General features: G+C 45.5%; 1 protein-coding gene across 1 annotated transcript in view; it reads right to left on the bottom strand.

Annotated features, from left to right (window-relative positions):
- The window catches only part of NCL (nucleolin), a 405499-nt gene that overhangs the window by 365888 nt on the left and 26919 nt on the right, over nt 1-12692 (bottom strand). The window lies entirely within an intron of this gene.

Here is a 12692-nt window from a genome sequence, read left to right as displayed (position 1 = left end):
AGCCTAAGAGCGCTGGGCGCAGTGACTCATGCCCATAATCCCAGCACTTTGGGAGGCTGAGGTGGGAGGATCGTTTGAGCCCGAGAATTTGTGGCCAGCCCACACAACATAGTGAGATCCCGTCTCTGCTACAGATAAAAACCCTAAGAGAAAGATAAAAACCCTAAGAGAAGCGAAAAACCTTTCAACCTTACAGGTTTTCCCAGCTATTCTTTCTAGACTTCAAACAGGCACAGTCACTCTCAGCAAGTTTTCTTTCATCCTTGTTTTTCCCACTGGCAAGTAGACTAGGAGACATGGTTTGACTTGTATGAAGTCTGTGGCCATTCCTTATTTGATTGCCCCAAGGCCCTAAGGGTCCTCTCCATGATTCAGCTTCCTTAAAAATAATGATGGCAACAATAGTAACTTGTCTCTAAAGTGCTTTACAAAGTATGTTTGCATACAATAAGTCATTCAGTCCCTTCCACCCAAACAGTCTTCTAAGGTGGGTAAGGGCAACCATCCTCGCTTTGCATATGAGAAGACAGTCCCAAAGATTTGAAGTGTCCCGGTGGTAAGTGGCAAAATGAGAACTCTTAGATCTCGTGACTTGCACATCCTGTCATCTGCTCTGTTACATTCTCATCTACAGTCTGCTATCCACACTTGACCCTTGCTACCCCTCTACCTGCTGCTGTTCCTCTGAGAGTTCATCTTGCCCTTATTTTGAGGGAGGGAGGGGCAAGACCAGTGTTAGTGTTGATTTTGCTCTCAAGGACCCTGGCAGGGAAGCAGCAGTGTTCCCATTGTAGAGGCCAGAAAAGCTGCACAGTGACACAGCCAGGATCAGTCATGGAGCCGTGACAGGCCAGAGCCGGGGCTCCCAGCCACTAAGGAGGGGTGGCAGAGGGTTGTTTGGCCAGGTCTGGGTGGTCTGAAGGCTTGGTGACCAGAGACAACATAATCATATGCAGGACCAATGCCATCACTGCCCTGAGAATGTTCTTGCCCCGGAAGTCTGCCTCCAATAGCACAGACACCTGCTTCTTGGATGGTGGTGACATCTGAGTACTTGGACTTCATCAGCTGCCCCTAGGAGGTGAGGTAGCAGTAGGTGAGGACAATACCCCTTTCAGCTTCAGCAGGTGAAAAGTGTGGTTCTCGATGAAGTTGAGCTGGTGTGTGTGCCAGGTCTCCTTCTACAGTGGGTACACATCATACAGGATCCCATCAAAGCGACCACCTGGCAGGGTGAGTGCCACCTCCTTCCACAGGACTTTCAAGGGGATGACCTTGTGTGTCTGCTGCTCGGCCCAGTCTTGGAGCCACTGGAAGATGCTGTCATTGTACTCCATGATCCAGTGTTCCTGGTTGGAGACCTCCTGCACCTTCCATGTTCTTGTGGCCATGCCGAAGCCAACATCTAGGACTCGGCCCCCTTTGGAGGTGGTGAAGGCAGTGATGGAGGTTGTAGTAGGGGCGCTCTTGCTGCAGATAGAGCCCCAACTTGGAACCTGACGTGCCAGGGCCCAGTCCCTGCAGCCATCTCGCTTTTCACACACCTCATTTCTACTTGCCAAACCTACCCAGCCACTTAATAAGGAAGCAGAGAGTATAGGATAGAGACCTCCAGAAATTGTGGGAATAGTGGCCCAGCCAGATGTTCATTGCTCCGCTGGGACTCTGGTGGGAGGCTTGGCCTTCAAGCTCTGCAGTTTCCTGTCTGGCATCCTGGCAGCTGGGCTCAGGTCTAAAATGTGCAGAAGTGTTTTATACATAACTAGAACATTCCAAAGAGATGTCCTCATCAACAGTGAGACATCTTAGGGAAGGAGACACCACAGTATTAAAGAGAATTACCTTGATGGCAGTGCCTGTGGGCTTGCTTAAGCCACATTCTTTACCTCTGAGCTTTCTGCCTCCTCCAACCCTTTTTGCTCTTTCTGTTCAGATGAGAGGCGTTATGGTTCCTATTTGGGTAACATTAGGGAGGTGGTCAAAGCCCCCAGGACAGCCCGTTCCTGTGGTCCTAATCCAAGATGGTCATCATTGATAGTAAGATTCTCTTCTCCCCACTTCAGTCACAGGAAATGGGGTGGCGACCAAACAAGCTCAAGTGATAAACTGCTGGTGATATGTGTACATGTTTGTTGTTTTCTCCACCTCTGAGGTGCTGGGTTGCCTGAAACCAAAGTGTTTTGGTTTATGTACTAAAGTTGTTTTTCTGGCAGACTGAGACTTCACTTTTTTAAAAATGTGGCAATTGGTTGACTTTTGGTGGTCCCGAAGGACCTATCACACTACCCGTGGTATCTGAGTTTCAAGTCTAGCATGGCTTGAGTAGTCTGTGATTGTACCTGTTTCTTCCTGGATTCTGCACATAGCCAGGAGCATCTCACTGCTTCATTCCATGTTTCTTGCAGTTATGCTTGGGATATGCAGATGGAAACGCATATTTTATTGTAAATTTCATTTTATATCTAGCTTATATTACCCTTAGAGCATTCAGTGGGTCTTTTAAACTTATGTCTGTTAAGTAGATTGTGACTTGTCGGGCAGTAAAGGTAGATGCTAAGCAAGTATTTATTATCAAAAGGAAGTGTTGAGTTAGTATTAAGGGTGAGAACTGCTCTTCGTGGTTAAGGATGAAACCAACAAGGAAAGAAGTGATGGGAATGCAGAGACAGGCGGCAGCCCAGCTCTTCTTGGGGTTGTTTATGCCATCCTTGCATTGGTCTGCGACTTTACCTCAGCAGACACCGCTGTGGGCTGCTCTAATGACTTCTCTTTCCTCCTCGAACAACTTCTGGAGAAGTTGCAGAGCTGCGGAGTGGTGCCGCTACACATTCATCATCTAACCTGACCTGGGTCCTCAGCTGTAGGGCCATCTGTCTCGAGTCAGCTGTCACTGTTAAAAGTTTCATCATTTTCTCTGGTTTGACTTGCTGAAAAAAAAAAAAAAAAAAAGTAACAAAAACATTTAAAAAGTTTCACTATTTTCTTAAAATAGTTTGCCGTATCATACCCTCTCATGTTCACTGGATGACTATCCTTTCTTCCTGGTGAAAGCAGAAACCCTCAGTTTGTCATCTTCCACCTACAGACTCATCTGCATCTGTCCTTACCTCCTCGGGGAGAAAAAGACGTCTGTCCTTCCATGTGAGTATCAGTCATTCCCCTGTGCCATTTCGTTTTCTGTTTTTCAGTCTACCCTTTTCTCCCCAAAGTTTTCACTTATGTGTCTTTAGCCTCTCCTCTAATGGATGTAGGTGATGAATAATTTCACACTTAAAGGGACCCTCCCTGAACCTCATGTCCCTTTCCAGCCACTGCCTTTTTCATCTTTAATGACCATGCTTCTTGAGAATTGTCTACCCTTTCTGTCCCTCTCTTCTCCTTCACTGACATGTGACGTCTACTGCTACCCAGCCGCTGATCATTTTCTTGTCAAGGGGACCATTAATCTCCGACTTGCTATCCTTAGTTTTTATCTGGCTTGATCTTTGTGTTACACTTGGCACTGTTGGGCCCACTTCTTTAAGTGTTCTCTTAGTTTTCATGGCTCCAGTCTCTCCGGATTTTCCTGTCTTCCTTGGCCTATTTTAAAATTTCTTCAGGGGCATCTCTTCCTTTGGAGTCAGAGGTGTTTCTACGGTTCCGTTGTGACCTTCTCATTTTACTTTTATAGATCTCCAGAAGTTATATGAAATGCCCAAATCTCTACCTCTGGCTTATTCTGCCAACATGAATAGTCAGCAGCCACCTGGACATTTCTGCTTGCCATCTCCCAGGTCCACTCCTGTAGTCAGTAATCGGTGCCCACCATTCACCAAGTATATTAGTTTGCTAAGTCTACCATAACAAGATGCCACAGACTAGGCCAAAGCAACAGAAATTTCTTTTCTCACAGTTCTAGAGGCTTGAAGTCTAAGATCACAGTGTCAGGAGGTTTGATTTCTCCTGAGGCCTCTCTCCTTGGCTCGCAGATGGCTGTCTTGCTGTGTCCTCACATGGCCTTTTCTCTCTCTCTCTCTTTTTTTTTTTTTTTTTTTTGTGAGACGGGGTCTTGCTCTGTCACCCAGGCTGGAGTGCAGTGGCACAATGACAGCTCACTGCCCCCTCAACCTCCTGGGCTCAAGCGATTCCTTCCAGCTCAGCCTCTCAAGTAGCTGGGACTACAGGTGCATGCCATCATGCCTGGCTAATTTTTTGTATTTTTGGTAGAGATGGGGTTTCACCATGTTGCCCAGGCTGGTTTGGAACTCCTGAGCTCAAGCAATCTGCCTGCCTTGGCCTCCCAAAGTGCTGGGATTATAGGCATGAGCCACTGCACCAGGCCAGGCCTCTTCACTCTGCACACATCCGTCTGGTGTCTCTTCGGCTTATAAGGACATTGGTCCTATTGGATTAGGGCCCCACCCTTAGGACCTCATTTAACCTGAATTGCCTCTTTAAAGGCCCTGTCACTAAATACAGTCACATTGGGGGTTAGGACTTGAACAGTGAGTTTTGGGAGAGAGACAGTTCAGTTCATAACAGCCATTTGCCTGAGCAAGAACTGGGGTTTCATCCTTAACTCCTCTGTCGTGTATCTGATTCACCACATCTTGACCGTTCTACAGGCATACCTTGGAGATACTGTGGATTTGGTTCCAGACCACTGCAATAAAGCAAATAGTGTTGTAAAGTAAGTCACATGAAGTTTTTGATTTCCCAGTGCATATAAAAGCTGTGTTTATACTGTAGCCTATTAAGTACCCAATAGCATTATATATATATAAAAAGTACGTACGTTAACTGAAAATGCTTTACTGCTAAAAAATGCTAACGAACGAGCCTTCAGCATGTCATAATCTTTTTGCTGGTGGAGAATCTTGCCTCAATGTTGATATCTGCTGACCAGTCAGGGTGGTGGTTGCTGAAGACAAGGATGACTGAGGCAATTTCTCAAAATAAGATAGTGATGAAGTTTGCCACATTAATTGACTCTTCCTTTCACAAAAGATTTCTCTGTAGCATGTAATGCTGTTTGATGCATTTTACCCACAGTAGAACTTATTTCAAAATTGGAGTCTTCTCAAACCCTGCTGCTGCTTTATCAACTAAGTTTGTATAATATTCTAAATCCTTTGCTGTCATTTCAACAGTGTTCACAGCATCTTCACCAGGAGTAGATCCCATCTTAAGAAACTACTTTTTTTTTTTTTTGAGATGGAGTTTTGCTCTTGTCACCCAGGCTGAGGTGCAGTGGCACCATCTTGGTTCACTGCAACCTCTGCCTCCTAGGTTTCAGCGATTCTCCTGCCTCAGCCTCCCAAGTAGCCTGGATTACAGGCACCCACTACCATGCCTGACTAATTTTTGTATTTTTAGTAGAGAGGGGGTTTCACCCTGTTGGCCAGGCTGGTCTCAAACTCTTGACCTCAAGCGATCCGCACATCTCGGTCTCCCAAAGTACTAGGAGTACAGGCACGAGCCACTGCGACAGGCCAGAAACCACTTTCTTTGCTCATCCATAAGAAGCACTCCTCATCTGCTAAAATTTTGTCATGAGATTACAGTAATTCAATCACATCTTCAGGCTCCACTTCTAGTTCTCTTGCTGTTTCCACCATATCTGCGTTTACTACTTCCACTAAAGTCTTGAACCGTTCGAAGTTATCCATGAGAGTTGAAATCAGTTTCCTTCAAACTCCTGTTAATGTTTATTTTTGTTGTTGTTGTTGTTGTTGAGACAGAGTCTTGCTCTGTCGCCCAGGCTGGAGTGTAGTGGCCGGATCTCAGCTCACTGCAAGCTCCGCCTCCCGGGTTTATGCCATTCTCCTGTCTCAGCCTCCCAAGTAGCTGGGACTACAGGCGCCCACCACCTCGCCCGGCTAGTTTTTTGTACTTTTTTTTTTTTTTTAGTAGAGACGGGGTTTCACTGTGTTAGCCAGGATGGTCTCGATCTCCTGACCTCGTGATCCACCCGTCTCGGCCTCCCAAAGTGCTGGGATTACAGGCTTGAGCCACCGTGTCCGGCCCAATGTTTATATTTTTATCTCCTTCTGTGAATCAAGAATGTTTCTAATGACATCTAGAATGGTGAATCCTTTCCAGAAGGCTGTTCAGTTTACTTTGTGCAGATTAATCAGAGGAATTACTATGGCAACGGTAGCCTTTGAAATATATTTCTTAATAATAAGACTTGAAAGTCCAAATTACTCCTTAACCCATGGGCTGCAGAATGGGTGTTGTATTAGCAGGCATAAAGACATTAATCTGGCCAGGCATGGTTTGGCTCACACCTGTAATCCTAGCACTTTGGGAGGCTGAGGTGGGTGGATTGCTTGAGCTCAGGAGTTGTAGACCAGCCTGGGCAAGATGGTGAAACCCTGTCTCTACTAAAACAAAAAATTAGCCAGGCATGGTGGTGCGCATCTGTAGTCTGAACTACTTGGGAGGCTGAGGCACGAGAATCACTTGAACCCAGGAAGTGGAGGTTGCAGTGAGCTGAGATCACGCCTCTGCACTCCAGCCTGGGGGGACAGAGTGAGACTGTCTGAATAAATAAATAAATAAAACATTAATCTCTTTGTACATCTCCATCAGAGCTCTTGGATGACCAGATGCATTGTCAGTGACCAGTAATATTTTGAAAGGAATCTTTTTCTGAGCAGTAGTTCTCAACAGCAGTCTTAAAATATTCAGTAAAGCATGCCATAAACAGATGTGCTGTCATTCAGGCTTTGTTGTTTCATTCACAGAGCACAGGCAGGGGAGATTTAGTGTAATTCTTAGGAGCCCTAGGATGTTCAGAATGATGAATGAGCATTGGCCTCAACTTAAAGTCACCAGCTGCATTAACCCCTAACAAGAGAATCAGCCTGTCCTTTGAAGCTTTGAAGCCAAGTGTTGACTTCTCTCTAGCGATGAAAGTCCTAAGTGGCATTGTCTTCTAGTAGAAGGCTGTTTCATCTACATTGAAAGTCTGTTGTTTATGTTGCAGAGATCGCTTCTTTCCTTAAACCTCGTGAACTAAACCTCTACTAGTCTCGGACTTTTCTTCTGTAGCTTCCTCACCTCTCTCAGCCTTCAGTAGAATAAAAGAGAGTTAAGGTCTTGCCCTAGATTAGGCTTTGGCTTAAGGGAGTGTTGCGGGTAGTTTAATCTTCTATCCAGACCCACTGAAACGTTCTCCATATCAGCAATAAGACTGTTTTGCTCTCTTACTCATGTGTTCACTGGAGTAGTCTTCGAATTAACTTCAGGAACTTTTATATTCACAACTTGGCTAACTGGTGCAAGAGGCCTAGCTTTCGCCTATCTCGGCTTTCAGCATGGCTTCCTCACTAAGCAGATAATCATTCTAGTTTCTGATTTGAAGTGAGAGTTGTGCGACTCTTCCTTTTGCTTGAACATGTAGAAGCATTGCAGGCCTAGTTTCAATATTCAGTGGCCTAGTTTCAATATTGTGTCCTAGGGAATAGAGAGGCCCAAGGAGAGGGAGAGAGATGAAACAGCTGGTTGGTGGAACAGTCAGAACAAACATACATTTATTGATTAAATTTGCAGTCGTATGTGGGGTGGTTCAGGCATCCCAAAGCAATTACTGTAGTAACATCAAAGATCATGGTCACCATAACAGATACAATGAAAAAGTTTAAAATATTGCAAGAATTACCAGAATGTGACACAGACATGAAGTGAGCACATGCTGTTGGGAAAATGGTGCTGACAGACTCGCTTGACTAAGGGTTGCCACAAACCTTCAATTTGTAGAGTGCAGTATCTGCAAAAGGCAATAAAGTGATGCACAATAAAACAAGCTGTGTATATATTTTATTATTGTTTGAACCCATCCTTTTTCCATCTCCTCTGCCACCTCAAGCATTTGACAATTTATTCATTCAGTACACTTTTTATTTATCTTTTGAGACAGGATCTCGCTCTGTTGCCCAGGCTGGAGTGCAATGGTGGGATCATAGCTCGCTGCAGCCCCTCGACCTTCTAGGCTCAAGCAGTCCTCCTACCTCAGCCTCCCAAGAAGCTAAGAATACAGGCACACATCACCAAACCCAGCTAATTTTTAATTAAAAAAATTTTTTTTGAGACAGAATTTCGCTTTTGTTGCCTAGGCTAGAGTGCAGTGGTGCAATCTCCGCTCACGGCAACCTCTGCCTCCCGGATTCCAGCAATTATCCTGCCTCAGCCTCCTGAGTAGCTGGGATTACAGGCATGCACCACCACTCCCGGCTAATTTTGTATTTTTATTAGAGACGGGGTTTCTCCATGTTGGTCAGGGTGGTCTTGAACTCCCAACCCCAGGTGATCTGCCCACCTCTGCCTCCCAAAGTGCTGGGATTACAGGCATGAGCCACCATGCCCGGCGCTAATTTTTTACTTTTTGCAGGGATGGGGTCAAACTCCTGGATTCAAGTGATCCACCTCTGCCTCCCAAAGTGTTGGGATTACAGGCGTGAGCCACTGTGCCTGGCCCAGTACACTCTTTGCATGCACATTATATGCTAGGGATGCAGCCAAAGAAGTTTAAAAAATATACAGCTTAAGAAAGTTTAAGAAAAGTAGGTTGGGTGGGGTGGCTCACGCCTGTAATCCCAGAACTTTGTGAGGCTGAGGCAGGCGGATCAGTGGAGGCTAGGAGTTCGAGACCAGACTTGGGATCCCTGAGCTGACTTGTGAGAAGTCCAGTTGGGCTGGGGAGGAGAGATGCCCAAGGAATCTTCACAGTACAGGTGCCAAGTGGGAGTGAGCGGGCCTGCAGGCGACTCCAGCCCCAGCCATAGAGGATGATGTCAAACACAACAGAGAAGAACCCTGCCCAGCCACCCCTCCGCCAGATTGCAGATTGTTTAGGAAAATAAATGCTGCTACTGATTTATGCTACACGTTTTGGAGTAGTTTATCACACTGCATGAGATAACTAGAATTGATATCAATAAGAATGGTGCTACCTCTTTAATACCATCATGTGGATGTGTCAATTTGTACAGCCATTCTCCTAACCCTGAGAAAAGTATCTCAATTCACATAAACGTTACCACATGTGTAACCCAGTTATCAGCCTGCTGTTTTGAGGGTTATTACCTTCCTCTGGCATAGTTGGGAGGGCAGAGCCTTGTTTCACGTCCACTGCTGGTCAGCTCTGCACTGCAGCTCCTCAGCAGTGTCCTGGACCCTCCAGGCCCCAGCTCACTCCCCTCCTACTGGGCACTCCTTGGAACTGCTGGACCACTGTCTTCTTCGGTGCAGTACTCTTCACCCTGGGTCAGCCTCTTCCCTGACCTGGGTTAAAGTCTGATTACTCTCTAGAGTAGTAGCTAGCTTTTCTTTCTTTCTTTTTTTTTTTTTTTTTTGAAACGGGCTCTTGCTCTTGCCCAGGCTGGAGTGTAGTGGCACGATCTTGGCTCACTGCAACTTCCACTGCAACCTCCGCCTCCTGGATTCAAGCGAGTCTCCTGCTTCAGTCTCCTGAGTAGCTGGGATTACAGGTGCCTGTCACCACACACAGCTGATTTTTGTATTTTTAGCAGAGACTACTCTGTTGGCCAGGCTGGTCTTGAACTCCTGATCTCAAGTGATCTGCCTGCCTCAGCCTCCCAAAGTGCTGGGATTACAGGTGTGAGCCACCATGCCCGGCCTAGAACAGTAGCTTTCAACCAGGGACGGTTTTGCCGTGGGGACCTTTGGCAATATTTGGAGACTTTTTTATTGGTAATTTTTATTGAGATAATTGTAGATTCATATGCAGTAGTAAGAAATAACACAGAGGGATCCCTTGTATACTTTGTTCAGTTTCTCTTAATGGTAACATTTTGCAAAACTAGCATATGACAACAAGGATACTGGTTTATTTGTGTATGCGTGCATGTGTGTTAAGTTCTGTGCAATCTTACCACCTGCACAGGTTTGTGCTTCCGCCACAGTCAAGATACTGAACATTCCCATCACCACAAGGCTCCCTCTTGTTGCTCTTTAATAGCTACAGCCACTTCTCTCCTGCCCTCACCCCCTCCATAATCCTGGCAACCACGAAACAGTTGTCCATTTCTGTGACTTTTTCATTCCACCATTATGATATAAATAGAATTATACAGCTGGGCGCGGTGGCTCAAGCCTGTAATCCCAGCACTTTGGGAGGCCGAGGTGGGCGGATCACGAGGTCAGGAGATTGAGACCATCCTGGCCAACACGGTGAAACCCTGTCTCTACTAAAAATACAAAAAAATTAGCCAGGCGTGGTGGCGGGTGCCTGTAGTCCCAGCTACTCGGGAGGCTGAGGCAGGAGAATGGCGTGAACCCGGGAGGCGGAGCTTGCAGTGAGCAGAGATGGTGCCACTGCATTACAGCCTGGGGGACAGAGCAAGACTCCATCTCAAAAAATTAAAAAAAAAAAAATAGAATTATACAACATGTCACCTTTGGGAATTGTCTTTTTTCACTCAGCATAATTCCCTGGAGATTCATCCAGGTTGTGTGTATCAGTAGTTCACTCCTTTTCGTTGCTGAGTAGTAGTCCACAGTATGGATGTACCACAGTGTGTTTAACCATTCACCTGTTAAAGGACATCTGGATGGTTTCCAGTTTAAGGCTATTAATAAAGCTGTAATAAACGTGTGTAGGTTTTGGTGTGAACACAGTCTTCATTTCTCTGAGAGAATTGCCCAGGCGAGCAATTGCTGGGTCGTATGGTAGTTGTATGTTTAGTTTTGTAAGAACTGCCAACTTTTCCAGAGTGACTGTCATCTTACATTTCCATCAGCTGTGTAGGAATGATCCCGTTTCTCCACATCTTGCCGGCATTGGGTGTTATCACTGTTTTGTATTTTAGCCATTTGATAGGTGTGTAGTCTTCAGCCATACCACCTTGAACATATCACATCTCGTCTGATAGGTGTGTACCTATCACAAAACCTCATTAAAGTTTTAATGTGCATTTCCCTAGTAGCTAATGATGTTGAATATCTTATGTCCCTATTTGTCATCTCTTTGGTGAAATAATCGTCTTTGGTCAAATAACTCTTTATGTCTTTTGTTCATTTTCTAATTGGATTGTTTATTTACTGTTGAGTTTTGAGAGTTCTTTATATATTCTGGGTACTATTCCTTTATCAGATCTGGAGACATACTTGTTTATCACCATGGGGTGGGTGGGAAGAGGTCTGCTACTGGCACCTAGTGGGTAGAGGCCAGGAATGCTGCTAAACATCCTACAGTGTACAGGCCAGCCACCACATCAGAGAATAATCTTCTCCAAAATAGAAATAGTGCCCAGGGTGAGAAACCTTGCTCTAGAAACCCTACAGTGTACAGGCTCTGGAAACCCTGCTCTAGAAACCCTACAGTGTACAGGCCAGCTGCCACATCAGAGAATAATCTGCTCCAAAATGGAAATAGAGTCCAGGGTGAGAAACCCTGCTGTAGATTGACATCCTGAGGGGACCCAGGCTGGAGGGCTCTCCGCACACTACATCTTCTCAGAGGTCCTTCTACCTGGGTGAGGTGCAGAGCCCCTTTATTACTCTCAGCTGTTGTAATATTGTGACACAGTAAGAAATATATATTTAGTCTTCATCCCCAGTTCCTGGCATACAGTTCCTAAAACCTTTGGGCTTTCCTGAATAATAGCAGTGAAAGGAGCATCTTTTGTATTCATTATAAGCCCCTTGCTAACATACCTGAGTTGATGCTAATAAAGTGGCTCTTCAATCACCTCTGGATGGTGATTGGCCACCAGAGCAATCAACTATGTGATTAGGAACTTTCAGCTTTCCTGCCTCCAGGGAGGGGAGAGGGGCCGGGAATTGAGTTAATCATTGGCCAGAGGTTTAATCAATCATGTCTGTGTAATGGAATGAACCTCCATAAAACCCCCAACTGATGGGATTCAGAAAGCTTCTGAATTGGTGAGTACATTCACATGCTGGGAAGGTGGGCACCCCAGCTCCACGGAGACAAAAGCTGCTGTTTAGGGACCCCTGCACTCTTCTCTCTGTGTACCTCTTCATCTGGCTGTTCATTTATATCTTTTATAATATCCTACAGGTGTGGTGGTGCACACCTGTAGTCCCAGCTACTTGCTGGGTGGGAGGCTCGGGTGGGAGGATCGCTGGAGCCCAGGACTTCAAGGCTGCAGTGAACTATGATCATGCCACTTCACACCAGCTTGGGCAACAGAGCAAGACCCTGTCACTAAAAGAAAAAAAAATCCTTTCTAGTAAACTGGTAATAGTAAAGTGTTTCTCTGAGCTCACAGATGAGCTGTTATGGCAAATTTTCAAACCTAATGAGGGGGATATGGAAGCCCCCAATTTGTAGCTAGGTCAGATGTGGAAGTGTGGATAACGTGGGGATGCACTACTTACAATTGACATCTGAAGTTGGGTCAATTTTGTAGGGCTGAGCCCTTAACCTGTAGGAGCTGTGTTAACTCCAGGTAGTTAGTGTCAGCATTGAATTAAGTTGTAAGACACCCAGTTGGGATTTCCACCAAGAACTGGAAAATTGTTATGGCATAGAAAATCCACACATTTGGGTCAGAAGTATTGTGAGTGGAGAAAGTTTTTTCTTTTAACTGTATACACACTCCCACACTAGCAACTAACATTGAATGCCTTTTCTGTTTAGGGCATCACGCTTCACACTTGACATGGATCACTTCCTTCAGTTCTCACAGTAACCCTTGGAAACATGTATCATTCTCTGTCTT

This window comes from Macaca thibetana, chromosome 12, assembly GCF_024542745.1.
Source record: "Macaca thibetana thibetana isolate TM-01 chromosome 12, ASM2454274v1, whole genome shotgun sequence".
Taxonomy (NCBI): domain Eukaryota; kingdom Metazoa; phylum Chordata; class Mammalia; order Primates; family Cercopithecidae; genus Macaca; species Macaca thibetana.
Note: the sequence above shows the minus strand (reverse complement) of the source record. Positions and strands in the feature narration are given on the sequence as shown.